The sequence below is a fragment of the Lepidochelys olivacea genome (assembly GCF_965140295.1).
Source record: "Lepidochelys olivacea isolate rLepOli2 genome assembly, chromosome: 1".
In the NCBI taxonomy this organism is placed as follows: domain Eukaryota; kingdom Metazoa; phylum Chordata; order Testudines; family Cheloniidae; genus Lepidochelys; species Lepidochelys olivacea.
In genome coordinates, this window is record NC_140411.1 from 260,505,107 (window position 1) to 260,533,093 (window position 27,987).

The window sequence follows — 27,987 nt, forward strand, 5'->3', positions numbered from 1 at the left end:
GTGTTTCTGGCACACTCACAAATAAGGATTACTCACCTGAGTAAGTGTTTGCAGGCTCAAGCCCAATATTATTTAATCCAATTGAATCCTATGGGATGTTAAGATTTTTTTGGAGAGTTCCTAAATCTCCAGGGGGCCACCATCACCTCGCCCTGCCCTGCCCTGCCCATTCTTGGCGATTCCCAGTCAGGCTGTGAAATCTTGTCCAAAGAAACTAGCTGAGCTGTGGGGGTGGCGCCTTTGGCGGAGGCCCTAGCTGCCCTGCCTGAAGGTGCGGTGAGTACCACAAAGGCGGGGCTGTATGGTCTACCTCAGCGACAGGTCTGGCACAAGTGGAACTTTCGGCTGTTGCCATTACGGCTTGGGAGTGGATGCTGACAAGCTGCGCAGAGCATGTTAGCCCTTTATGGTGGATCCACACAGGGAAGGAGCAAGAGTGGGTATGGGGCTATGGAGGGTAGGTCTGGTGCTTTTCCCCACAGGAACTTGCCCTTGGAATGGACTTCCCATGTGGGAGAATCCTTGGGGCAAAATGATCTCTGGGGTAACTCCACTGACTTCAGTGGGGTTATACCAGGGATGAATATGGCCCTTGTTAAAAGCAGAGCTCTTGTGGGGAGTAGAGTAGGGGGTGTGAGAGAGGACACAGATGTACCAGTCATTCCAGGAATGGTGGGTGATATGACCAGGGCTTTCTAGTTCTAACTTAGTGCTGGGGAAAACCACTAGACTGGCATCTGCCCTGGGGACTGACACCTCCTGTTTACCCACAGAGCAGGTACAGCTTGGGCAGTGGCAGTCCAAGCTTCCTCCCCACCCTCCCAGCATCCACATCTCTTCACCAGACGCCAAGAAATGGAAAGAACGTCGCCATCAGTGACAGCTGAGGTTGGAGGTCAGAAAAACAGGAATTGAATTAATGGGGGTCATGTGACTGGGCTCCATGACCTCCCTCACAGCTTGAAAAACATAACTGCCTTCCCCTCTTCGTGTGCAGTCCTGTGTTGTGTTATAAGGGCTACAGGAAAAGCTCAGGCTTCTAACATTCGGCTTCCACTCGCCTTCCAGCACTAAACATCCTGGCCTAAAGCATGTGGGAGAAAAGCTCCAACCCCTCCCTTCCTGGGAGCTCACAGGATTGCTTTCTTCATCATCCGACTTCATAACGACTTCATTAATGATCTGGAAGAGGGAGTAAACGGCATGTTAATGACATCTTCCAACGATAATAAATTGGGAGATTTTCACGTGCTAGTGAGGACGGAGCAGTAATACAAAAAGAACCAGAGAGATTAGAAACATGGGCAGAAAATAACATAATGAGATTCATCTTAGAAAAATGCCAGCTAAGGCATCGGGGGGAATGTAATCTGAACCATGTGGTACAAATGCCTAGATAGAGAGAGCACAGAGAGTCAGTGGAGGGGGGCACCTGGGAAGAAATGGGAAACGAGACTGAGGTGTGACAGTAGATGGCAAATTCGATGTGAGCTTGCACTGCGATAAGGCAGCAAAATAGACAAGTCGAATTTTGGACTGCAGACACCATTGCAGTTATTCTATGTGGCTGTGATGTGATTCCACCCTGGAACAGTGTATTCAGTTCTTGGCACTTCATTATCAGAAAGATGTAGGTAAATTATAGCAGTGATGAACAATGCAGATGACATGGGGGCTGGAGAGAGTAATTTATGAGGCAGTATAGAAAGTTAAATATGTGCAGCTTGGCTAAGTGGTGATTTAAGTGAAAGGATATGATGAGACTCTACTAACGTGAAAGGTGTAAACCCCAAGGAGGGGGAGGAATTATTGTGGGTTGTACCAGGGGATGAAACTGTGAGAGTAATGGGATGAAATTTAAGAGAGAAAAAAACTATAGGCTGACTCTCAGGAAGAGCTTACTGCCAGAGAGGTCTATTAGAATGTAGAGTAATCTCCAAAAGGACGTCTTGGAACCCTCATCGTTAGGGACGTTTCAAACTAGACTGGGCAGAGCGCTAACAATGTTCTGTAGAGAACAATGGTGTGTTATCTGGGGATGGACTAAATGAGACCTGCTAGGTCTTCTCCATGTCTCATTTCTATCACACTCAGATTTTCATTCTGAACACTGCAGGGTGAAGACTTTGCTATAGGGACCCACCCTTCCCCGAGATCTCCCAAGCCCAAACATGACTCAGTGGGTCTGGTGATGGCTCCTTGTTCACACTCTCTTTTTTCCCTCTTGCTTTTTGTAAAGAATCCATCATAATTTCTCCATCCCACTAGCAAAGGGCAGCATTGTCCTTTACTGCCTATTGATTTCCATGGCATCTTTTTCACATTTTGCACCCCCATCTCCTGTTCTTGGACTGTCTCAGATTACCCTGCCTAGTACCTCCTGGTGAAACAATTAGATTTTGCGTGAGAGCAGGAGTCTTCTATGGAGCATAGATCAGCCTATGCTGCATCCCCTCTCCTTTCCCTGAGGCTGGTGGAATCTTTTCTGCGCAGAGTTCTGTGCAAGTGAGAGTGTCCAAAGCAGCAAGGGTGAGAAGGAAGAGGCTGTCAAGCCCTCTGAGTGAATTGGCCCAGGATAATAAGTGTAGGGAGATAAGACGATTCAATTAACCAGCTGTTCATCTGAAGGGAAATGATCAGTAGGCATTTAAACAGCCTGACCACACAGAGGACCCTAGACCTTGCGTAGTCCACTGTGATGATCTGTTGGAGCACAGAGACACTCCTCTCCTTTCCCAATACTCTGGTATTTGTTTCAGGTACAAACAGTGAATTAATTTTTGCTGAGTCCTACACACCCTCCCCTCCCCTCTTCTCACAGTGGAAAGTACCCCAAGAAGGACTGTGTGAGGATGGAGGAGACCTCAGGGCTCTTGCCCCATTTGTGTTCTATTAACTCCTTGTCTGCACTTCCCTAGTTTCTCGAGGTGTACTCCAGTTGAAGAGATTTGGGTCAGATGGCTAGCCAGGCGTGGGCAACCTAAACAGGCTTACAGATCTCTCCCTTACAGATCTCTATGCACACGTATAGATCTACGTGTGGATGCAGATGTGTGCACACGCATGCACACAGACATTGTCTGACAGGAACACACACACACACACACACACACTAGATTAACCTAAACACAGAGCCGTGGACAACTGATGATACTGTGCTACTGAAATTGAACGAAAGGTCAAACACACACACACAGACGAATGCATCGAAGATAACGCACAACTGACACATACCTGTGTATAGAAACAAACACAGACTCCATCATGTGCAACAGACACACTAGAAGGTGCACATGCATAATTCATTCTTATGTACTTATGCATATTCGTGTTCATGTGTACCCAGTGACAATATCCACAGAGTGACACACAGACATACTCTTACAGGTACGCACATGAATTCATACGCAGACGTACATACAAAGGCACAAATGTTCTTCAGGGGCCCACACGCCACAAATGATGGATTAATTTAATTCTGTCTGCCTGAGAATTGCCCCCTGCAATTTCAGTGGGAGAAGTTATCCTTCTCTTCCCCATCTCATCACAGTGTTGCACAGTGTTACAGGTACAGAATGACTGCTGCATTTCACGCCAGAGGTGGCTGCGTGTCAGCAGCAGGTGAGCGATCCTGATAGATGCTCGACAAAGAATGTGCATCCCCTCCTGAGGAAAGGTGCTATAAAAATGTAAAGCTGTTTAACAGAACTGGAAGAAATTTAATTTCCCCCTTATCTCAGTCTCATGACTCAGTTTTGTATGTGAGCCGTTTACAATGAGGTGGGTAGGAAGAACTTCTGGGCGGTAGGGGAGGGAGGGGAGTCTGGAGCTGAGATGGGGATAGTTGTGAGCTACCATATATGCAGGGAGAAAGGGAAGTACACAGACACTGGAGCACACGCATGGACAACTGCCCACGTGGACACACTCACAGACAGGCAGACATGTATAATCAACCAAGCAGACACCCCAGACAGGTGGCAAAACAGAAGCACGTAATCGCATACTGGTTCCTTTAGTCCCCTAGGATGGACTCTGGGTGCAGCACCACTTCCTTGTTGGACCTTTTGCTGGTCATTGAGGGTGAGAGAGGTTATAATGTGCTGGGAGGAAGGAGAGAGAGGAAAGACCAAGCTCTCCAGCCGTCCTCAGGTACTTTCCCTTTCTCCCCTGGCATTAAAGGGCCCCTCTCCAATTAGACCACTGTAGCCACCTGTATCCTCTTTGCTTCCCACCAGCTTTCCAAGAATCCAGGCTCTGGTTAGGTGATCTGGTCTCCTCCACCGGCCTTTCATCTCTGTGGCCAACACTTAGGAGGAGTCATGGCTCACCAAATACTTTTCATTGGGGTAGGGAAGGGGCAGGGAGGTTGTGGGTGACCAGTGTCTGCTGTGCGCCACGTGTTTGCTGTCTCACAGAATCTTGGTGTGTTGTTACATGTGTACCAAGGCCCTGGCATTAGCAATCCTGAAATCTTAATCCCCCTCCTGCCCCCGCGTTGTGCAGCACTGGGGGATAGTATGTCTCACTGGAGGCCATGAAATGATACAGGCCTTCGTGATAAAGACACCCCCCTGAGTCCCTGCTTCTCCTGAATTTCAATCCCTCCTCCTCTTCTCCAGGTGCTTCCTTCTGCTCATTAAGCGTGCAGCTTTTCTTGCCATTTGAGATCAGCTTCCCCCGGAGGAATCAAAACCCACCCTCCAACCTTCTCACAGCAAAACTAGGTGCTTTTGAAATGGGAATGGGATGAGCCAAAGGCCAGCAGCTACTCCTGGCAGGCGAGCTAATGAGCTTTCTCTGTGCTGGTACGTGTGTGTGTGTGTAGGTCCATATGTGAGAGACCAAGAGAGCAAAGCTGTGGGCTTGAACTTGCTTGCTCACAGGGGACATGCATGCTGGGGACAGAGGTAACAGTTCTGAGACCTGGCTACAAGGAGGGTTTTGGGTGCAAACTGTGTAGGGGTCAGCAGTTCCCTTTGAGACCATGAGTGTCCTTCCTCCCCTTGGATGGAATGTCAACATTGCTCCTCACATGCATGAGTGACTTATCTGATTTTTTTTTTTTAAAGGACCATTTCATACATTTCTGTGCACTTGGTGGCAAAGGAGAGATGTTTAGCGAAGAAACACTCTGTCCCTCCATGTGCCATTTGCCTGGTACTGATCCTTCACCAGCAGAGGAACGTGCCAGGACTTTCTAAAACACTGGTTTTCAACCTAAGGGTGCTGGGAGGTTGCCAGCAGTTTTTCAGAGAGGCACTGACTCTGCTTTCATTCCCTATTTCTGGTTCCCTGCTGAAGGGGCTTGGCTCAGTTACTCACATCTGGTACTTCTGGTAGATGCCCGGGTGGCCCTATGATACCAGATTTTCTGTGGCACCTTCTGTGAAGTGCACCACGTGGACTGGCACAAAGGAATTCTGCTGCCTCAGAGAGGGGACCAGCTGTGAGTGGCGCATGGAGTGGGGAGGCTAAAGGCTGTGTCCTAGAAGGTTCTGAGCTGCACAACATTTCACTCTAGAATGCTCTCTATGGTACTAGTGTCATTTCTGGGTATTACAGTGATGAGTTTTGTAATGGATGGTGTCACAGGGTGGCTGGCCCCTTGAAATGAAGCAGGTCCAGCACCCCTGTGCTAGAACAGGTGCCCAGGGGCAGCACGTGGGGCTGGAAAGAGCCAGCCTGTAACGAAGGGGAAGCAGGAGCAGCAGGGAGTCCCCTGGGAAAGGGTGCCAGAGTCCCCTCGGAGGGGAAGCAGTGGGAGCCTGTTGGGGGGAAAAGGGCTTCCAGAGCACTGCAGGATGGGGCTCAGCTAAAAAGAACAAGGAAGAATCCTGCCATAAGCCCTGAAGCAGGAGGGCCTAAGAGAGGCAAAGGAGCTCTACGGGCTGAGGAGCTGTTTTTGTGTTTGGCCGATGTTTGGACAATAAAGCTGTGCCTGGAAGGAGACCCTGGGTGTGGGAGTGGGTCCTTTGTGGGCTGGGGACAAGCCAGGACCTTAGAGATGGATAGGAAGACGTGTCAGACGACAAGCTGCTCTCTATCCAGGGAGCAGTCATGAAGGGGGCTGGTCCAAAGTTGTTATACTAGTGAGATCTCCCCTGGAGGGAGTCACCCCGCAAGGAGGCAGACTTGATTTTTTTACTGATAGGCCTGTCCTGCCAACACCAGCTTGTGTAGACTGCCCCTCCTGTCTTGCCCCAGCAAAGGCTAGGTATTTGTTTAGGATGAAGGGGTCAGGGGACCTCTGTCTATCTGCTTGTCTTCTTATACCTCACCCATCACCTTCATTATAGGAGCACCTACAGAAAGGGGAGACTGGGATCCTTCTGGAGGTGGGTTCTTGAATTTTCTAGTCCCTCTGATCTTTCTAATAGCATCTTTCAGCCCAGAAAGAACCATCCCCTCAACATGCTCGTGTGTGTGTGTGTGTGGTGTCTCTCTCTCTGTGTCTCTCTGTGTGTCTGTGTGTTCGCATAGAGCACCTTCCCCTCGCCTGTCGCTGAAATGTGACCAATTCTGGGCTGAACTGCTTAGCCCAACCTGCTCCAGCCACACTAGCCAGCGGTGTCATAGGAGGGGAAGTGAGCCCTGCAGGGGCACTTTTAAGAAGGTAAAATGTCACCTAACCCAAGCTGGAATTGGGGTTGAAACCCCTATTGTTGCAAAATGGGCCCTGGAAGCCTTGAGCACCACAGCTCCACTTGGTAGAATTGGTTTGTATTGGTCTTTAATTGCGGTGGTTAATATCAATTTTTATTTTTAAGATTTTTTTTTAAATTTTTTAACCATTTTTACTTTTACTTTTACAATTGCTGGAAATGCTGGGTCGGAGGGAGTTAGGGTTAGGATAGAGCGGATAGTAGGGCTTCAGGGGCTTCCAATGCTGGCTTCAGGGGGCTCCCAGCACTGACACCAAAGATGCAGGGGGCTCCCTGCATGGCCGAGGGGCTCAAGACACCCTGGCACAAGGTGTGGTGGAGGCAGTGATCTTGGCCCAATGGAGCAGAGACCCTGGCTAGGACTGCGAGGAGGAGGACCAAGGCCAGGCCACGGGGTGCTGCTGAACAGTTCCTACCCGGGGAAGCAGCCATTCAGCACCGGGGTGGCCTCCCCCACAGATGGGGACTGTTCTCCTCCTCGTAGTCGTGGTTGGTGGGGTCTCTGCTCTGCCCTGCTAGGACTGCAGCCTTCCCTGCATCTTGCACCTGCAGGGTTAGGGTCGCTCCAGCCCTGCAGCAGTGCAGAGAGCCCTGCTGTCACAGCCGTGCTCCCTCGGTCCCGTGGTGGCAGGGCTGCGGAGGGCTCCGGGCACTGCCGCAGGGCCAGTGACACCAGGGGTGCTGGAACAATTTGTACAGTGGGGGTGCTCCGAGCCATTGAACCAAACTGTAAAGCCTGGATATGATGGAAACCACTTCAAGCCAGGGGGTGAGGCAGCACTGCAGCACCCCTTGTTCCAGCACCTGTGGGTGACCCCCAATCCCTGCAGGTGCAATGGAGGCGGGAGTGAGGCTGGACTCCCACCAACTGTTACCGATCGATATTGTTTTCATCAATTTTTCTTGTCTGCTGAAACAGACGTTTACCCAACATCTGTCGATTTAACTCGAATCCTGCCAAGCCGAAACAAAAGTGGTCACCCCCACGGGTTCAACCGAAAGCTATCTCCAGCTATAGACCCCTTCCATGCGCACTATGCTGGAGTATCAGGGTTGGCTCTGAGTAAAAAGCATAACTTCCGGACTTGCTTGCACTACTTCCGTTTCCCCTGTCGGTCTCCCTACAAAGTGTGCTAAGCCCAACCCTGCTTAACAAGTGAGATGTACTGTGATCACAGCCCTAGGGGTGGCTGGGGTGGAAGGGAAACATTTTGTCTGAACAAGGGAGGGAGTGTTCCTAAGACCGCCGGTGGGGCAGCTGTCAAACAGGGGATGCATTTAGCTTCCGAGTTCCCAAAAGGGCCAATCTGGTGCTGCATCCATTTCACCTCTCATGAGTCATTCCAGGCTGCACAAATTGAAGCAGATAATCTGCCTGCGGCTATTCCCCTGGTTTTTGTTGAATCTGCGGTGAATTGCCAGACCATGTCCTGCCCCTGGCAGCCGGCACTCTGAGGCATGGGCTGGCTGTCTAAGTACTATAGAGGGACCTATTTCCCAGAGTGCCCGTCCTCGTCGCAACATACCCCAGCTGTGTCTGGTGGCGGTGGGGAGGCAGAGAAACCCTGGACATTTAATTGGAGACCATGCAGGGATGTGCTGAGGAGATTGTTTCCCTCTTCCTTTGTTGGGTTGTTGTTAATTTTGAGGCATCGTACATTGCATTTTGGAATTGTCATGCCCTCCACAGTCCAACCACTCTGAGCATCGTAATAAGTCATTCCTCCTGGCTGGTCTCACTCGCCTTTCTCCTCTGTGTCGTTAATAGGATAGAAGCTGTGCTCAGGCCCAGCATGTTCATAGGCTGTGGGGGGAACCCAGATGAGAGTGGGCAATGAGGAATGGACAAGGGGGAAAAATGGGGGTGGGTGAGGGAGTGTGGGGCATCACCAGAGCGTTCAGAATTAAGCAACTGGTAGAAGTGAAAATGTGGTTGCTTGGTTATGGGGCCTGGAGGAGGGATGGGAGGAGCATTCTGCTGCTTTGGCTATTGGGATTTTTAAAAATCTTCCCAAAGCCAGTGGATTGGCAGGAGGCAGGATTTTTTTTCCCTAGTGGCTGCAGATATTGAGTGTATTGAATTTGAGGGGTCTCGGCCACATCCGTGGATGTTGTGTCTGCTTTGTATGCCTTTTGTGTTTGCTATTCTCTGCTCAGAAGAGACCCCACGACTGAAATAGCGGAGAGTATTGTGGATAAGGGTTGAGGGGTGCACTGTCAAAGTGGTGGGGAAGGGCTGGGTTTAGGACTGGGATAGCAGGGGTGCTGCAGGACAGGACTGAGGCACATAGGCAAAGCTCAGGACCGGAATAATGGGGTGCTGAAGGTCAGTACTGAAGAATATGGGCAGAGCTATTTGGGCAAGGGGGGCTCCTGGACTGATACAACAGGGGGTGCTGCAGGTCAAGATTGAGCTGCATTGGTAGAACAAGGAACTGCTCAGGAGAGGAGAGAAATCAGTGAACTGGCAAGTCTTCAAAAGATAACATACAGCCTTAGAGGGAAGACAGAGGATTAAGAGGAGATAAACTCCATGTTTTGGATCTGGGTGACTGATAAGTCCTGTGCTGTTGACAACTGGATGGGGTTTTTTAATACTACTTTATTGGTATAAACCAGGATGTGTAACATGCATATTCAAGAGTCACTGAGTATAACAGGCTAAAAGATGTGCTACATTCCCTCACAGAGCAGCCAGTGCAAGCCTTCAGACCATGCACTTTTCCTAACACTGTAAACCTAATAAACTCTTAAACCAATGTCATTTAATTCCCCTCACCCTCCCAAGCCTCCCCGACTGCTGGCCAAAATAATATATAAAAATCTGGCACTATATTTTCCCATTGTGAGGCCACTTTTAAGCACTTCCACCAGCAGAGGGGTGTTCTTTGTTAAATGCACAGTATTCTTTACTGCTCTGTCACCCCACCTCCGCCTGCTGTGGTGTGATATAGTCTATGTTTCCTAGGCCCATCCATACTCCATTTCCTTTTATTGTCATAATTATTATGTATGTGGTAATGCTTCTACTGCTGTAGTATATGAGTGCCCCATGTGCTACAGCCATGAGCACTTAATATTTAGCTTCCATTTATTATTTGTATTGTGGTACCCCAAGCAAGGATCTGGGCCCAATGCACTAGAAACTGACATACACAGAGCAAAAAAAACTGTCCCTGCCCCAAAGAGCCTACAGTCTAAGGGAGATGAATTGTATCATTCATTTAGGGCTTGCCTTCATACAGGTTTCCAGAGGAATTTATTTAATCTATGTGACCTTCATCACCATAGCATCCAAGCATCTGGGAGCAGAGAGGCTAAGGGCTGAATGCATTGGGCATTCGAAACATCCCTATCTCGCCTAGGTGATTTATCGCTCTTGGTTTTTGAGCATCCAAAATTGTGGGCGACCGGGGATAGATCACTTGATTATCTGTTGTGTTCATTCCCTCTGAAGAACCAGCATTAGCCACTGTCGGAAGACAGGATACTGGGCTAGATAAACCACTGGTCTGACCTAGTATGGCCGTTCTTATGTTCTTATGTGCTGGAGTGTCTCACAGAAACAGGTGAAGTACCGAACTCAGATTGCCCTCAGAAGGGGGCAGGGACAGTGCAACAGCACGTGTGACAGATGGTGGAGAAGGGGAGAGGCGAGATAGGGTGACCTTAAGGAAGCCTCATTTTTAACCCAGCGAAGCACGTGCCCATTTTGATGGTTCTGCTGCCTTCTGTTGTCCTTATTCCCTTTCCTTTCTCTTCTCCCCTCATGTCTTGTGGGCGAGGCTAAAGAGTGTTTTCGGGTGGATTTGAATGTGAGTAGGGAGGTGACTTAGAGAAGGGGCTTTAATCCCATGCGGCAGCATGGAAGAAGGTCTGGAGACACCTGAGAGAGGAGGAGATGGAAGGGGTATTGCTGACTGAGCAGAAAAGCAGGGGACACTGGGGAGAAATGTGTCAGGACACCAGGCCCGAGGTGCAGGCAACATGACGTGGGGCCGAGAAGATGGTTGAACTTGGCCTGAAGTGTAGGGTGGAGCTGGTGCAGTGACTTAAGTGCTAGGGCAACACACTTGAGTGGCAGGTGGGAAAGCTGATTTTGGCCAGACTGTTTGGTGTGGGGGAGGGGAAGCTATAATATCTGAAGCCCCAAAAGAAAAAGCTGTCAGGAGACAAGGACTAGCTAGCAGCAGCCTGCCAAGGGTGGAGGCAGGTTGGCGGAGGGTATGGGAAGGTAGTGCTGCCATTGCTCGAGCTGCACCTGTCCTGGGGAGAAAAGGCTGTATCACACCATCCAACTTTAATGCACTGAAGAGGGGGAGTGCTGGTTAAAATCCACGTGGCCACAGGGGCCTGAAGTGAGACCGTTAATATGCAGGCCTGCCAATCCAGTGCCAGTCACCCATCCTACATTCCCTTTAAAACCAAAGTTGTGCTGTGCATCTGGTTGCCGATTTTTCCCTTCACAGGTGTCGTTTTCCTCCCCAGGAGTTCTCATTTTGTGCCAGCATGGCAGAATATGTTGCCCACCCTTCCTCGGCCTGGCACTCGGGCAGCCAGCCCCCTCACACCTCTGCCCTCTGCCCTTTGGAGCTCATGGATCTGGGAGTTACTGAGCAGGCGCCACCGTTGGAGCAGCCTCCGCCATCTCTGGATCTGGGCGGTGAGGAGGATATAGACTCGCCGCTGGATCCTGACGTGCCCTATCCCGACTTGGCGCCTGTGGTGTTCTTTTGCTTGAAACAGACCACCAGTCCCCGCAACTGGTGCATCAAAATGGTGTGTAATCCATATCCTTTTCGAGCTGCCTGTTCTCTCTTTGGTCCACTCTGCCCTTCCCCTCCCCACACACTCGCAGGGCGCCCGACAGGTAAGAGAGCAGATTTCATACATATTTAACAAATCGCTTTGTTCCTCATTTATGTTTACAGAGCAGTTCAGCTGTTGCAATGTGTGATCAAAAGGAGCTGCTTTCCAAAGGGAGAACTTCAGAGAAAGCGAGTGCCAGCCGGAATGACACAGACAGGGCTGGGGGCAGGGAGAAGAGAGAGGACAGTCTTTTCAAAATGTATTTCCACACCTTCCTGTTACTGAGTCAGTGACAGTGGGATGGTTTGAAGGTGCAGGGAAAGGGGTACTCCCAGCTCCTGCTGGCTTATCACCAGGTCTTTAGCTCAATGAGGGATATTTATTTATCTAACAGTACTGAACATACCATGAACTCAGCCTCTGCTTGGAGACGGAGCTAACGTTCCTGCTTCTCAGTTGCCGGGCCATTAGAATAACCCTCATACTGCTAGCTAGTGAGCATAAACTAGCTGCTGAGTGTCTTCTCCTGGGGATGTCTCCTCTCTAGATTCCACCAGGATCAAAGATGAGCCTGCTCCAGGGAATCCATTGCAGGTTTGATTCTGGTGCATCCTGAGACAGGAATTTGGGAGTTTAGTGAGTGTTGTGAGGATACTTCTGTAATGTAGATATGATCAGCAAATCTCATAGTCACACCCCTCACTACTGAATCTCACAGCCCTGACTTTCCATATGGCCACAGTATGTAAAAGGCGGGTTATTAAATATAGGAACTTTGAAAGATCCTAGAATTTGCGGAGATGAAACAGCATACAAAAAGCTGAAGCTTTATTCAAAACTCTTCTAGCTGGAAATCTCAGTGAGTTTCTCCTGAAGATTTCCAAGGCTTCCCTGGTTTGTGGCTGGGTGGGAAATACCCATTTCTTATTATGATATTTTGATGGATTTGCTTCTAGGTTAAATTGGAAAGCTAAGGGATGCTGCAGAAGCTTACAAAAATATTACTGAGAGATTTTCAATAACCTGATCCTGAATGAAGCCTCTAGGTGCTACCAATAATAAAGAATTAGGAGATTGGGTTTTGTTTGAAATTTAGGGAAATAGTTGTGGTTCTGAGTTGAGTTATCTATGATGATGGTTCAGGGAGAGCCAAGTGTGATGGGTCAGAAGTTCTTAGGAAGGTTCTGATTTTCAAATTCTGGGTGACAGTTGAGATTTGGGGCAGAGATGTAGGGTTGGGATGTCCCATTATATTGGAAGTTCCTTAAGGCATTGAGCCTTGATGTTGGAATATGTACATTTCAGCTTTCTTCCTCGTGTCTCCCAGCACTCACTAAACTCCTGACACTCTGTCTCAGCCTACAGTGGGCTCAGAGTAAAATTATAGAGAGAGATGTATTTGTTAGCTAAAAGTTTGATTAATGGTGTAGGAGAAAAATTATGAACCGGGTTTAAGTTTGAGATGAAGGTTTGTTTCAGTTTGTGAAGATGTGGTTTGATTTGTTTGTATTGTGCGGGGGCGGAGGGAAGGTTTGCATTGATTTTGGGGCAGAGGTTCAGGCCCAAGTTATCTGAGTTTTCTGTGTAAGTTTGAATTTGTGATGACTGTTGGTGGCTTTAAGATGCTTGAGTGATAATATTCAGGTTTAAGTTTGGACATCAGTTTGTCCATCTTTCACGTTTGAATTTACTATGGTTAAATGCTGAGAGAGCATATCCTACCATCACATACAGAAAATGGCCTGTGCAACCTTGGGGGCTGAGGAGGAAAGGGGAAACTCCCTTGGATTGGCTGTGATGGCTCTCCACCCTCCCAGTTACCATGTGATGTGTATGTGGCAATGGATGGGTAGCCTTGCTATGTTTGGAAACAATATTGGGTTTTTTAAAAAGGAATATTTCAGTGCAACTTTTTCAGCTAAATGAATTCCTAATGTTCGGGAAGAGTTTGCAAACGTTGTTTTGAAAATATTGTGCTCCTCTTTCTCCACTTATTTTTTTGTATTTCCCTGCTCTACATTCTTGACTGTTAAGGGATGTTTGTATGGAAATCGGATCTTCAGACTCCCATGCTTGACTGCTGCTTCCCAACCTGAGGTTAAGAGTGCAACTATATCACCTGTTGTCTCATCGGCTCTCCCAGGCCAAGCAGGGAGAGGCCTGGTCACTGTCTGGGTGGGAGAAGCTCAGGAAAGCCCAGGTGCTCCAAAATTAGGGGCACTGATTAAATGGGAGATGCTCTTCTGTCTGACTTTCTGTTTGTCCAATACTGTACCATAGTTAAGGAAGGAAGCTGTGCTATGGAATTACTGTTAGATGGAACTTAAAACCTAGGTCCTGGCCATTAGATCATATGACACTTTTGGCAAGCACAGGAGCCTTACCCACCCAGATTCTAATTTGGGTAATCCCATTCCATCTATTTAAAAATTCCCCCTGCAGAATATTCCTCCTACCCTGAATAGTGCTGCAGTATTCCATTGAACTATTAAACAACACTCACATTCCATTGCTGCAGTTCAGTATATACGCACACAAAGTTTTAAAGAATTTCTGGGTGCAAGGCACTGCGTAAATGTGAGATGTTGTTGTTGCAAAAGTTGTAGACTCTATTTCCCTTTTAAAAAAGTGGATTAAATTGCTAAACATAAAAGTTTTGGAGCCATAAACCCCCAAAGAGAATATCGATCACCCCCTTTGCTCAAAAGTGGAGTGTAAACTGCTCTCCTTGTCGTTATATTGTGTGTTGAAAAGGAGCCTGTTACTTTAAGACTAGGAGCTGATCAGACATTCCCAGGGCAGTTTTGCATACAGTCAGAACTAGTGTCTGAATCGTGCTGGGTTGTTGGTGAGCAAACATGCTTTTTATTCTAATTAAGCTTGTTAGATACAGGTAACTGCAGGGTAATCAGCTGAGTTCAACACACAAAATGTACGTGGGGCCCAATCCAACTCCAGCTGAAGTTAGGGGAAAGACTCTAGTTGTTTGACTTTATGGGAGTTTGGATAAGGCCCGTGCAGTGCATCCTCATATGGCGAGTATGTCTCATTTGAATGCTAGCATTCCCACACTGCTGCTGCAACCTCTAGGCACCAGTAATAGGTCAACAGGATTAATCATTTTGAATTGACTTGGGGAATGACAGAGTTTATGTATAATTGAAATTTTAAGCAAAGGTACAATAAAAGCTTAATCATATATTTCTAAAAAAAAAATCTTTGTCCAAATTCCTTACAAATAACACCTTGGATTATTAAAATGGAAGTAATTTGAGAATTTGCTTTCTCACTGTTCCTGCTATTTGTGGTACTTTTTGCATCCTCTTGGGTTGGGCAAAGTAAACAGTCTAGTCAGTTTCACGATTGTGTGTTTAGTCAATTTCACTTTTGGATTGCAGATGTGATGAGACACTATAGGAAATTGCTTATTTATTTTAAAATCCTGCTTCCCTTGGAATTTAAAATTTTATGGATTTTTTTTTAATGCTTTCTTGTACAAAACCTAAATTCTGGGCCAAATTTGATTTAAGAAAGCTCAAAGTTAAACTTAAAAAATAAAGTGGAGAGAGTGAAAAGTGTTTCTAAATCAAGTGTATGGTTTTCATCATAAGCTAAAATGCCTAAAGTCTTTGAGACTAATTAGTAACAGAAGGATTCCAATGCCCTTTATAAACTGTGTGGCCTGATGCTATGACGAGATGCACGTTGGTGGACCTTTGCACCTGTATGAGGCCTCAGTGACTTCAGGAGGGCTCTGTGAAGGCGTTAGGGTCCATGCCCATGGATCTAAGGGCAGGATAAGGACCTATATATTTAATTTGTCCTTCGAGTCCCTCCTTAAAAGAAACTCCTTCCAGGAGGTCTATAAACCCTAGACCTCCTCTTGCTCAAGTATCGATATTATAGATGAGACAGCAAGAGCAAGAATGAGTGTGACATTAAAAAAATCAATACCAAAATGTGGAAGTAACAAAATACATTCTGCAGTTCACTGCTGCAGCCTTTTGTTTTTTGATATTTACTAGTCTCCTTCCTTCATCTGTAAACTTTGCCATTTGGGCTGCAGTCCTACTCCCACTGCAGTCAATGACAAATTTCCCGTTGATATCAGTGGTGCAGGATCAGGCAATCAGGCCACAGCAGTGCAAAAACTGACACCTGTGTGTAACTTTATATCAGCTGAGCATCTGGCTTCATATACATAAAGTGATGTAGATGCATTAGGATCACAAGAACGGCCATAGTGGGTCAGACCAATGGTCCATCTAGCCCAGTGTCCTGTGTCTCACAGTGGTCAGTACCAGAACTTCAGGGGGAGTTCACAGAGCAGGGCAAGTTTGGAGAGATCCACCCAGCCTTCCCCTGCTGGCAGCCAGAGGTTTAGAGTCGCCCTGAACATGGATTACATCCCTGACCAGCTTGGCTAATAGCCGTTGGTGGAACCTGTTCTCCAGGAAATTATTAGTTCTTTTTGAACCCAGTTTCACTTTTGACCTTCACAACGTCCCAGGTCAATGAGTTCCACAGGTGAATTGTGCGTTATGTGAAAAAGTATTTCTTGCTGTCTATTAATTTTATCAGGTGACCCCTGTTTTTTTTGTATTGTGTATTGTATTGTACTTTGTATTGAAGCCAAAGGAGCTATGATTAAAGCTGTGTGTCTGTCACGGAGGTCAGGGAAGTCATGGATTCCACGACTTTTGGTGACTTCTGTGACTTTTGCAACAGCCGGTGCAGCCGGCTCAGGGGCTGCCCCTGGGCCAGCAGCAGTTTGAGTGTGGGAGGGGGCTCAGGGCTGGAGCTGGGGTTGGGGTGTGGGGTGGTGCTTACCTGTGGGGTGGGAGGGTGGGAGACAGCTGACCTGTCCCTGTAGCTCCTAGGCGGAGGGGCCAAGGGACTCTGCACACTGTCCCTGCTTGCTGGCACTGCCCCACAGCTCCCATTGGCAGTGGTTCCCATCCAATGGGTGCTGCAGATCCAGAGCTCATGATGGGGGCAGTGCACAGAGCCCCCCTGTCCGTCCTTCCCTCCCTCTAGGAGCTGCAGGGACATGGCTGCTGCTTCCGGGGAGCTGTGTGGAGCCAGATAGGGAGACTGCCAGCCCCTCTAACCCCCACCCTCCACCCCGCAGCACCAACAGGGGTCCCTAGCCACCCCGCAGCACCCCTGGACTGCCCCCTCCCAGAGCACTACCGGCAAGTTTTAGTCAGGGGTCTATATCACAAGACAGGTCAAGGGCCGTAAATTTTTGTTTATTACCCATGACCTGTCCATGACTTTTACTAAAAATACCCATGACTAAAACGTACCTTTAGCTATGATCACTTACACTTGCTGGAGACTGGGATGGATTTGATTTACATCAGTGCTATTTAATGATTTTAATCAAAATTTAAATCAGTAAGCCAAAAACCTTGATTTAAATAATCCATTTTAATTCTGTTTTGCATTTGTACTTTTTTGTTTTCCTGAAAAAAGGTTGATTCTCATTGGTTGGTATCCATTAAAGCATGTTGCTTTGCATCTAAATGTAGCCTTTACACTAAATTTGGTGCTTCTTTTTTGATAACCCAGAGGATATACTATATTTGTACTGCAATGGGTTACCCCCAACTCCAGGGTGTCACCTGATGTACTGATGTACTGTGGTACCACTGAGCCCGCTTATTACTCCTTTGCACTGTCCTGCTGAGCACACACATAGGTAGTGAGAGACCCAGCTGCAGAAAGACACAGGCACTGAAATCAGCACTGCATGGGGAGGCTCAGCTAGGGAATTGCCCAGTACAACTTCCCCCGGGGTGTAAACCCAACACTGTATTGTCTTGCGCTGCACAGAGAACTGTACAGCAGAAGCTTATTGAAATTCACCTCTTCTCAGTGTGGAAGAAGATATACACAGCTTTTTGCCCCCGCCCCCCAGTTATGAATTCCACAAACTGAGAGTAGAGAAAACAAAAACAAGTTTATTAACTACAAAAGATAGATTTAAGTGATTAAAAGGGTTAGCAAACAGATCAAAGCAGATTACCCAGCCAATAAAACAAAAAACGCAATGTAAGCCTAAGACACTAAAGAAGCTGGCTACAAGTTGTAATTTCTCACTCTAAATGTTGTTTTAGGCATTTCTTTCACAGGCTAGACACTTTTTCCAGCCTGGGCGCAGCTCTTTCCCCCCCTTTTGTCTTTGTTTCTTAGATGTTTCCAGCAGTCATTCTGGGTGGGGATTCAGTGAAGAGTATGAACCGTGATTAACTCACTTCCCTGCCTTAAATAGGATTTACATGTGGAAGGAATCTTTGTCTTTCAGTGTGATTCCCACCCTCCTCAATGGAAAAATACTGGCATTCTATGGTGGAGTCCAGTCCAGGTGACATGATCACATGACCTTGCAGTGTCAAAGGAGCCATGAGCCAAAGGTCATTCGTAGCTTCTCAGGAAGGTGGGAGACCTATTGTTCTCCCTAATGGCCCATCCAGACTGATTGCATTCTGTCTGGTGGGCATTCTAGAGGTGTAAACACTTTTGTAGTACAGATACATAGTCCATATTCCTAATTTTAGATAAAATAATGATACATGCATACAAATAGGATAATCATATTCAGCAAATCATAACGTTTCTAATATCTCACAAGACCCATCTTGCATAAAATATATTTTACATATGCTATAATCGTATTTTAACAATATTTCTATTAAGAATATGGGGCATAGTGTCACATGTACACATTTATTTAAGCAACTATATAGCTTGACAAATGTTTATTCTGATTCTTAATTTTTACCTTTTTATTATGTTAGAAAATGGTGAATGATGCGTTTCTTATTTACTAGATGATTAATTTCTTACTGGTTATTTGTGCCAAAATCTGTTTGGATGGAAATTTGAATTCAATTACAAATGCACTAAAATAGCATTTTAATTTTTTTAATTAAATAAAACTAACTTATAACTAACTGATGAATATATAGGAAAAAAGTTTATAAATAGTTTATCAAAATACGTTTTGCATTTAAAACTGATTCACTAAACAAAAGAATTTTTATGTGTAGTTAATGAATGGAACTGATTGTTTCTGATCACCACGTACTTCAAGATTTTAGCACTAGTAGATCTCATCCTCTAACACCTAGTTTTTGTTGATAGAATAGAAGAAGAAGAAAACAAGTTTTCCTGCCACAGGTGCCGGCTTCCTTTGGGCTCCGGGGAGTGCTTAAACCCTTGCTCTGCCCCAGTGCCCCACCTGACCCCTTCCCCCAAGCCTCCACCTCTGCCCCGCCTCTGCTCCACTCTGCCTCTTCCCACCCAGTTCCACCCCCCCTCCCTCCCAGGGCCTCCTGCACCCTGTGAAACAGCTGATCGTGGTGGGCAGGTGGCACTAGGAGGGAGGGGGAGGAGTTGATTGACCGGGCCGTCGGTGAGCGGTCGGTGCTGGGGAGGATGGTGAGAGTTGGCTGCCAGTGGGTGCTAAGCACCCACTAATTTTTTTCCCTGGGTGCTCCAGGGCTGGAGCACCCATGGAGTCGGCGCCAATGTTTTCTGCTTTTTTCAACTCCCGACTGGTTTCTTAACTTTGAATGAACCAACCAGTCATTGAACTGAATTAGGTGAATAAACTGAAACCTGCAGAAGAAGCAATGGCTGTCAAAAGCTGTTTTAGCATGTCAGCTCTGATTCCAAATGTTTTGCCAGTAACTTCTGCCAGTTCTGTGGTTTGACTTGCTTTAGAAAGCAGCAGCAAATATGTACTGCTTAATATTATTTTTTATATTTAATTTAAATGATTGTAATAAGTTTAGGTCTTAACATAAATTTTCAATAGATTCATAAACCTGTATTTATTTTACATTTAAAAATATCCATTTTTTAAAAAAAGAAATGCATCCATTTTTATCTACTGTGCTGAGCACCTGCTCTTTACACCTCAGATTTTAGGATTCCCAGGGTAGGGACCTTTTTGTCTTGTGAGTGTGTGTGTAAAGTTCCCAGTACACTATTGCTGCTATATAAATATTATTGTTTATATAGCCTGTACTTAGAGCTATACTAGCTTGGGCTGAGACCTGGGCAGATTCACAAGGTAAGCAGGGTTGGGCCTGGTCAGTATGAGGGTGGGAGACTCAAAGGAGAACCTATGGACTTATTCTGTGCTGCCTTGTGCTACATGTAGTCATTTACATGTGGGTCGAGTCAGTGTAAAATGCTAATAGACCAGAGTGGTAGTGTTTTACATGCACTTTGCTCATGTGTGACTACAAAAGGTGCAAGGCAGTGGAGAATCAGTCATCCAGGGAGCAGAAGAAAGTGGCAGGCGTGATTCAGTAGCTGGCAATTTTCTCTCTGCGTCAGTATTGAACTAATATTCTAGCATGCTGTACTGGGGCACTGTGCTGCTGGAGGTCATGCTATCTTTCAGATGAGGTGTAAACTGAGGTCCGACCAGTCGGTGCTCCTGAAAAAGCCTCTGTCATCTTTCACCAGAATAGAGGTATTCTACCTGGTACCCTTCCCTGGTCAAGTTCCAACTTGGGCAATTATATCTGTGTCCCTAAAATTCTCTCTGCCGTGTCAGTAGCAGATTGTATTTTTCACTTCCTTAAAGTGTCGTCCTGTGCACGGTCAAACAGCTGCTGTCTTCCACACCACAGCTGTGTGTGTTTTGTTAGTGAGTGAACAACTTGCAATTTTATTGTGGGGCTTGAAATACTGGGTATCTTTCTAAAAGCCCCAGCTCTTGGAATCCTCTGATTATGTACAAACCTCAGTGTTCATTTAAAAAGAGTAAGTTTCTAGCACACTTGATTGTGAAGGAAAGGTTGAAAATATGACAGGAGGGTACCTTCGCTGCTCAAAACCCCGAAGTCTCATGGGTTTTAAGCCAATCTCGTATTTTTTTGGGACCAGACTCACATGTCAACTTGGGGTTAACAATACTGACTCCTGTATCCACAGCATGTAAAGAACTTCAGGGTGGAGAAGCCTAAAGAAATGTGCAGTGTTATGATGCTCTGGTTTTTCACAGATATGTCCCATCTCTTCCTGTAAATCTAACTTGCAAGATGGGTAAAGAATCTGACATTTTGGGGGGCATATAATAGTATGCCTCTGTAGAGTTTTAGGTAACTGTCTGTGTATTATGACTGTGCCTTTAGGAACTGATTGTCTCAGTGAACTGTCAGCTAAAAGTGTAACTTCCTGTTGCTTATAGAGTTCTATGGATGATCTCTAATCACTGAGCAGAGCAGATATATCCCTTTGCTGCAGAATCAGCAAGTGTCAGACAAAATGTTTGCTATAAGAAGTTGTGAGTGCTCTCCTGCTTTTCATAATGTGCTAAATCACAATTTCATAATCATTTTGTTGCAGCAGTCAGAGAGCTGTCGAAAATTCTGTCTGAACAGTTTTCTATTAGAAAAAGTTTTGTGGGAACATGTCAATTCCATCAAAAGTTTTGATAGAAACTGGCCGGCCAGCCTGGTTTCCTGCCAGCCCAACCATCTCCCAAGATCCCCACTTCTCCCCAGCCCATTTGGGCTGTCAGGGCTCCATGGGATCTCTGGGTCCCCTGCAGCCCACTTGGTGGGCTTCCCGGCTCTCTGGCTGGAGCATGTTTTGTTTTGTAAACACTGAAATGTTCCCATTGTGGGAACGTTTCAGTGTCTTTGAAAAGAAATACTGTGGAATTTCAGTTCCGTTAAATGTTGAGTTTTTGGCTTTTCATCCCAAATCAGGATGAAAAAATTTCCAAAAACTTGATTTTTTTTGTGGGCTGGCAATTTTCTTTCCCAGCGAACTCTAGTCAGTAGGAAAATATGCCCGTGTCCTGAGGAGTACTATGCCTTCTAGGACATACTCAACTAGATGGGAAGGAAGCTTGCTCTGTGACTCCAGAGAAAAGAAGAGTGTTGTTTGTGTGGGCTGGCTGATGGGCAAGTTTACAGTGGGAAGTTTAGAGGGATTGTTTGTGAAGGCAGATGTAGTGTAAGTGGAAATCAAGCTCATATACTGTGGTTAGTAGCATGCAAGGGATTGAGATGTTGCATGTTTAAGGGGAATTTGCATGCTTGTTAGCCATAAGAAACTGTCTGTCTGGATTGTATATATGTCTGTGTGAGATGCACACAGCCCCAGGAAAATGTACAGACATAAAGGACGGAGATGTAAATCTGGCTGGTTTGCAGGTTGGCACTGTGGGCCCAAGTGTGAATGCTGAAACATGTGTGGTGTTTGCCTCCTTCTGACCCCTTGCTTGTTCTGTCTGCTTACATAGTGAGAAGCCCAAGACCATAATTCTGAAACGAAACAGTGCTACTGAGGAAATGAAGTCAGCACTGACAATTTCGGGCTCCCTGAATTTGAGGTCTTGTGTGGTTGACAAGGCCACAGTGAAAACAGAAATAAGTTTTTGCATGTCTATCCTGCCTTCCATCCAAGGGCTTCAAAGCACTGTCCAGACATAAGTGAATTAAGCCCCTAATTTTGGAGCTGGTAGTATCTCCATGTTTCCCTGGGGGAATCTGAGGCACAGAGTTTGAGTGGCTTGACCCTGCTCACAAGTGAATTGGTGGCAGAGCGGGAAATGGCACATGGATCTCTTGACTTGCTGTTCTGTACTGTAACCACTAGACTGAACCATGCTGCTTAAGGGTATGATTCTGCCATCCTTATTTGTGGCGAGTAGCCCCTTACTCTGTTTGCAGCCCATGACAAGGTACCTACTTAGCATGAGTGAGAGTGGCAGAATTAGGCTCTTAACGACGAGCTAATCTCAAAGTGTTCAGAGATGCATTCAGTTTAGAATATAAACTTGTCGGGGCAGGTACTGTTCACTGTGTGTGGGCAGGGCCTGGCACCTCTATCCCAATCGATACCTTAATACAAATTAATAACAATATGTCTAGAAACAGAACCCAACTTCTTTTGCTTTGGGAAATTGAGGCTGGAACTCTCACAAGGATATGTCAATACATAACCCAATACAGGTCCCTCTGTTGCTGGCTGAGTACAAAAGCATGGAGGACTGGGGAAGGCAGGCGAGGAGAGAGAGGGACAGAAAGGGAGAACAGGGAGTCTCAGGGCCAGATTGTCAGCTGGCGTAAATCAGCGCAGCTCTGTTAAAGTTAACGGAGCTACACCTTGTACACCAGCTGAGAATCTGGCCTTCACTCTTCAGGCCATCATGGAGCGGCTGCTGGGTTTGTTCTGGGTCACATGTTAGCCGATGGATACAGCATCCTTAGTGGCAGGCCAGAGGGGAAGCCCAAAGCTGGTTGGGTAGGGAAAAGGAACAGAACCCCCCCCCCCCCCGAGGAATGAAAGGAAGTTTAATGCAGCCTGCTTCTGATTACCTACAAGGGGCAGTGGGATTTTGGAGACTGGGATCCCTTTCCTTCTTCCATTAGCAATAGAAGTTGTTAAAACAAAGTGAACACTGAAAACCCTTCTGGAGCATATTGTGTGCACTCACTGGAGCATATTTTTGCTGCAGAGTTGAGAGCCACTTGATTTGTGTTAGGTCTAGTGAAAAATAGTTCCTCTTTTTAAAAACTCTCCTATAACGTAAGGGCAGGGTTTGTGTGAGAGCAGGGAAGAGAGCTGGAGAGAGAGCCAATGGAGAGGAGTGGAGGGGGGAGACAGGGGAGTTGTAGAAGCAAGGAAGGGTGTTCTTGGAGCAGAAAGAACCAGACCTCTCAGCCACCACTTTGTCATTGCCTGCCGGGCTTAGTCGGCATGTCAACAAAACCTTGTGATCAATGGTATCAAAGGCAGCTGATCTAAAAGAATCATCATGGACTCTTGATCTTTATCTATTGCCATCGTCAGCCAACTGTATGTCCAGCCATCCCATAGAGCTCACTGCCTCAGAAGGTCATCAAGAGGCTGGATAATTGTCAGACTCAGAGACTGGCTAGAAGAGACCATCATGATCATCTAGTCTGATCTCCTGCACATCACAGGCCACAGAACCTCATCCACCCAATCCTGTAATAGATCCCTAAACTCTGGCTGAGTTACTGAAGTCCTCAAATCATGATTTAACAACTTTAAGTTACAGAGAAACTGCCCTTTACACTACTTTAAACCTGCAAGTGACTCATGCTGTAGAGGAAGGTGAAAACTCCCCAGGTCTCTGTCCGACTGACCCAGGGAAAAATTCCTTCCTGACCCCAAATATTAGACCCTGAGCATGTGGGCAAGACCCACCAGCCAGATACCGGAAAGAATTCTCTGTAGTAACTCAGAGTCCTCCCCATCTAGTGTCCCATCACCAGCTGTTGGAGATATTTGCTGCTAGCAGGTGCAGGTTGGCTACGTGCCATTGAAGGCAGTTTCATCATACCATCCCCTCCATAAATTTATCAAGCTCAGTCTTGAAACAAGTTAGGTTTTTGCCCCCACTCCTCCCCTTCAAAGGCTGTTCCAGAACGTTACTCCACTGATGGTTAGAAATCTTTGTCTAATTTCAAGCCTAAACTTGTTGATGGCCAGTTTCTATCCATTTGTTCTTGTGTCAACATTGGTGCTTAACTTAAATAACTCCTCTCCTTCCCTGATGTTTATCCCTCTTATGTATTTATAGAGAGCAGTCATATCTCCACTCAGCCTTCTTTTGGTTAGGCTAAACAAGTTAAGCTCTTTGAGTTTCCTCTCATAAGGTAGGTTTTCCATTTCTTGGGTCATGCTAGTAGCTCTTCTGTGCACCTGTTCCAGTTTGAATTCATCTTTCTTAAACATGGGGGACCAGAACTGCACACAGTATTCTAGATGAGGTCTCACCAGTGCCTTGTATAATGGCAGTAACACTTCCCTCTCTCTCTACTGGAAATACCTCGTCTGATGCATCCTAGCATCGAATTAACCTTTTTTCATGGCCACATTGCATTGGCAGCTCATAGTCATCCTGTGATCAACCAGTTCACTCAGATCTTTCTCCTTCTCTGTCACTTCCAACTGATATGTCCCCAGCTTAGAGCAAAAATTCTTGTTGTTAGTCCCTAAGTGCATGACCTTGCACTTTGCACTATTAAATTTCATCCCATTTCTATTATTCCAGTTTTCAAGGTCACCCAGATCTTCTTGTATGATATTTTGGTCCTCCTCCATATTGGCAATAGCTCCTTACTTTGTGTCATCCACAAATTTTATTAGCATGCTCCCTCTTTTTGCACCAAGGTCATTAATAAAAATGTTAAATAAGATTTGGTCCCAAGACCAATCCCTGAGGAACTCCACTAGTAACATCCTTCCAGCCTGACAGGTCACCTTTCAGTATGACCCACTGTCGTCTCCCCTTTAAACAGTTCCTTATCCACCTTTCAGTTCTCATACTAATCTCCATCTCCAATTTAACTACTAATTTCCCAGGAGGAACTGTATCAAATGTCTTCCTAAAATCTAGGTAGGTTAGATCTTCTGCATTTCCTTCATCTAATTTTAATGACATTGACTATTAATAACACTAGCAGTTCTGGATGTTTGATGTGGCATGGGGCCCAGGCTGGTTTGATCTAGAGCAGGCAGCACTGTGCGGCTGGGCTGGGTCCCCAGCTGGTTCATGGACTGGCAGCCTGCAGTGTTGTCGCTCATCCTTATCTCTCTTTACCCAGCCTCCTTTAGTGGAGGGTTCCCTGCCCACTCTGTTTGCTCTTCTCTCCCCTCACCGGTGGCACGGATGGGAATTTGGCCAGCGTGGTTGTTGGTGGCAGGGGCCTTACTGAGCATGTAAGTGTGGCAATAGTAGTTGTCTTTCACATGCCTGGGTAAGGGCTTGAGTCCAGATGGAAGTACAGGGTGAACACAGCGTGCATTGGATCTTGGGCCAATCTAAAAAACCCACCCCAACCCTCCTTCCCTAAGGATCATGTTCCCCATTCCCTCTCCCTAAACTTCTCACCCAACCATTGAGTCAGACAATCTGGATTAAGCAAGTAAAATGATTCCCCTGGGGCAGTGGAGAGGCGATTCAGTGCAGTAATGTGGGTTGCCATCTGTCCCCAGAGACAATAGTGCCATTTACATTTATATGCAGCAATTCATCCAGGGGGAAAAAAATCTGTCTTCCTTTGTGATACAATAATAAGCTGTTCATCCCCATCCTCTCTTCCTTTAGCTTTCTGTTGTCCTCCAGTTCTCTGTCTGTCTCGCCTCCAGTCTCTTTCCATCCTCTCTGCCTTGCTTGCTTGAATGTGTAAGGGCTAAGTATTATTATTGCTTTCCCCCTCTGTTTGACTGTCCGGGGTTTGACTCTGAACCTACGGTTCCCATTGGCATCAGAACTCGGCCCATCTCAGGAGCAGCTTCCCCACTCCCGCCCCCGTCTTCCTAGCTCGCTCTCTCTGTCTGAGTCTATGGTTTTCAGTCTCCTTTAGTTTCCTCTCCCTCTTTGTCTCTCTCGGCTTTTACTGCCTGCTGTCTGTCTCTCTCAGCACAAAGAAAAGGAGGACTTGTGGCACCTTAGAGACTAACATTGGTTAGTCTCTAAGGTGCCACAAGTCCTCCTTTTCTTTTTGAATACAGACTAACACGGCTGCTACTCTGAAATCTCTCAGCACAGGCACCCTAGGAGGCAAGTTCATACACTAATAGTACATCTTTCTATAGTGCACCCTTCATATCCAGTACACCAACAGCAGCAAAAACACTTCCTGGGGAGAGTCAGTCATGAGCTGAAGAGAAAAGGGAAGATTGTAAGACAGGATTTAAGCAGAGGATATGACTCATTGGCACAGAAGGACAGAAAGGGGGGAGAGTTCCCGAGAGATGACAGAGCCGAAGTGAACGAGTGGCAGCCTATGCCCTCCAACTGTGGCGAGTCATGGAGAGGGTATTGGAAGGTTGGGGTGGGAGGATGGATGGGGAAGAAGATCAGGAGGAAAGGTAAGTGGGGAAGGGGAAAGGATGAGGGGTAATGGATAGGAAGCATTATGGAGGGAGGGCCAAGATGAATAGGAAGCTGGTGAAATTCCGTGTACAATGCATTAAATGGTTTGAATAAAATTTGAACCATGCACCCACCCTTTGCCTAATACTTGTACAAACTTTTTCTGGGTGTGTGTGGGGGGGTACATTTTTTTAACTGCCATTCTATTTTTTAAAACACCACAGCTTTCTGTAGCTCTGTGCTTCCCAGTAGGAGCTGGAAGCATAAATACTGAGATACCACATGCACTTCCAGCTCGCTTGTAATGAGGAGTTACTGGACAACTTGGAAGAGAGCCTGGTCTTGTGGGACTTCCACTCCCACAGGGCTTCAAGGACTAACTGGGGCCAAACCACACTGGGACAAGGTCATCCTTGGTGTAAGCCTGCTGAGTTCAGTTGAGTTACACTGACAATGAAATTTCCTGTGTGCAAAGCGCGGAAAGGAGAAAGAGGAGATGAAAAGAAAACACATTGTAAAATATTAACCTCCCTGTTTAAATAGCCAGCTCATAACAAACAGCAGCTGTTCAGTTTCATGGCTTGGAGGAGGCAGGGGAGTTCAATATTTCGGGGTGGGAAATAGTTTTCTTTTTTTAAAATCCAATACTGAGAGACTCTCAAGTCCCTGCAAACTCTGAGATCCAAAATTTCTCTCCTCCTTCCTGCCTCTTGTGTGTGAATACCCTACAACCTCATACTGCGCTCTTCACTAATACTCCACTGTCCGTGATATACTCTCTCTCGCACACACACGCACGCACACTCACACGTGCGCATCTTCCCGCACTTCCCTGCACCCCACACCCTGCTTCGTAGGAAATAATTTAATACTCGAGTGCTGTGGCAAGGTCTCAGATGAATACAACTATCATTTACCAGTCTGTTAGGAAGCATTGTTATCAATAATTAAAGCCAAACCACACTTGTTAAATAAATGAACGAAGTATATTGTGTTGTGTATTATCCTTTTTTCTAATTTGATTGTCTTTGTTCACTTATTTGCTAATTTGCAACATGAATTCACTCTCAGTAGGTCTCCTGGCCATCAGCAAGGTTTTACTTTGCTTGTGTGTGTATAATATGTACTAGCTGCAAGAACAGCAGTAAAATATTGCCTAAGGGAAGAAGCCATTGTCATACTGCGTGTTGCCCAAAGCCGAAGGCTGAATGCACTGTTTCAGAGTGAAGGATGCTCTTTTTACTTCAGGGTGATTTATTTTGCTTGCCATTGTCTTCAGAGCCAGTTGCTACTCATCTGATTAATGTAACAGGATATTTCCTCCCTCACCCCCCCGAAGTGTGCCCTGTTTACCTGCTGTGGGGAAGGTTCCAGTGTCTTCTTTCCTGGCAGCAGGAGTGATCTTTCCAGGGAGTAGGTGGGGCTCTTGAGCCGTCTCCGAAGATGGGCATACATTTAGCTGAGGCAGGGGCAAAAACTGTACGGCTCACTCTATCCAATAGGAGCAGTCATTGTGGTCTTTCATTCCCCCGTCCCGTCGCATTTTGTTCCACACACTCTCTCTCGTCTCTGCTCCTGGCTCCAGTGTTATTCCAGCATTGCACAGGTCTTCTCTCTCCCCACCATGCA

At 46.5% G+C, this 27,987-nt stretch overlaps 1 long non-coding RNA gene across 1 annotated transcript; it reads right to left on the reverse strand.

Annotated features, from left to right (window-relative positions):
- Positions 1–41: 41 nt before the first annotated feature.
- LOC311528421 lies at positions 42–27,987 on the reverse strand. Its single transcript, XR_014713601.1, has 2 exons — positions 27,712–27,987; positions 42–1,182 (listed from the first exon to the last, which is right to left on the reverse strand). It is a non-coding gene; the product is annotated as an uncharacterized lncRNA (long non-coding RNA).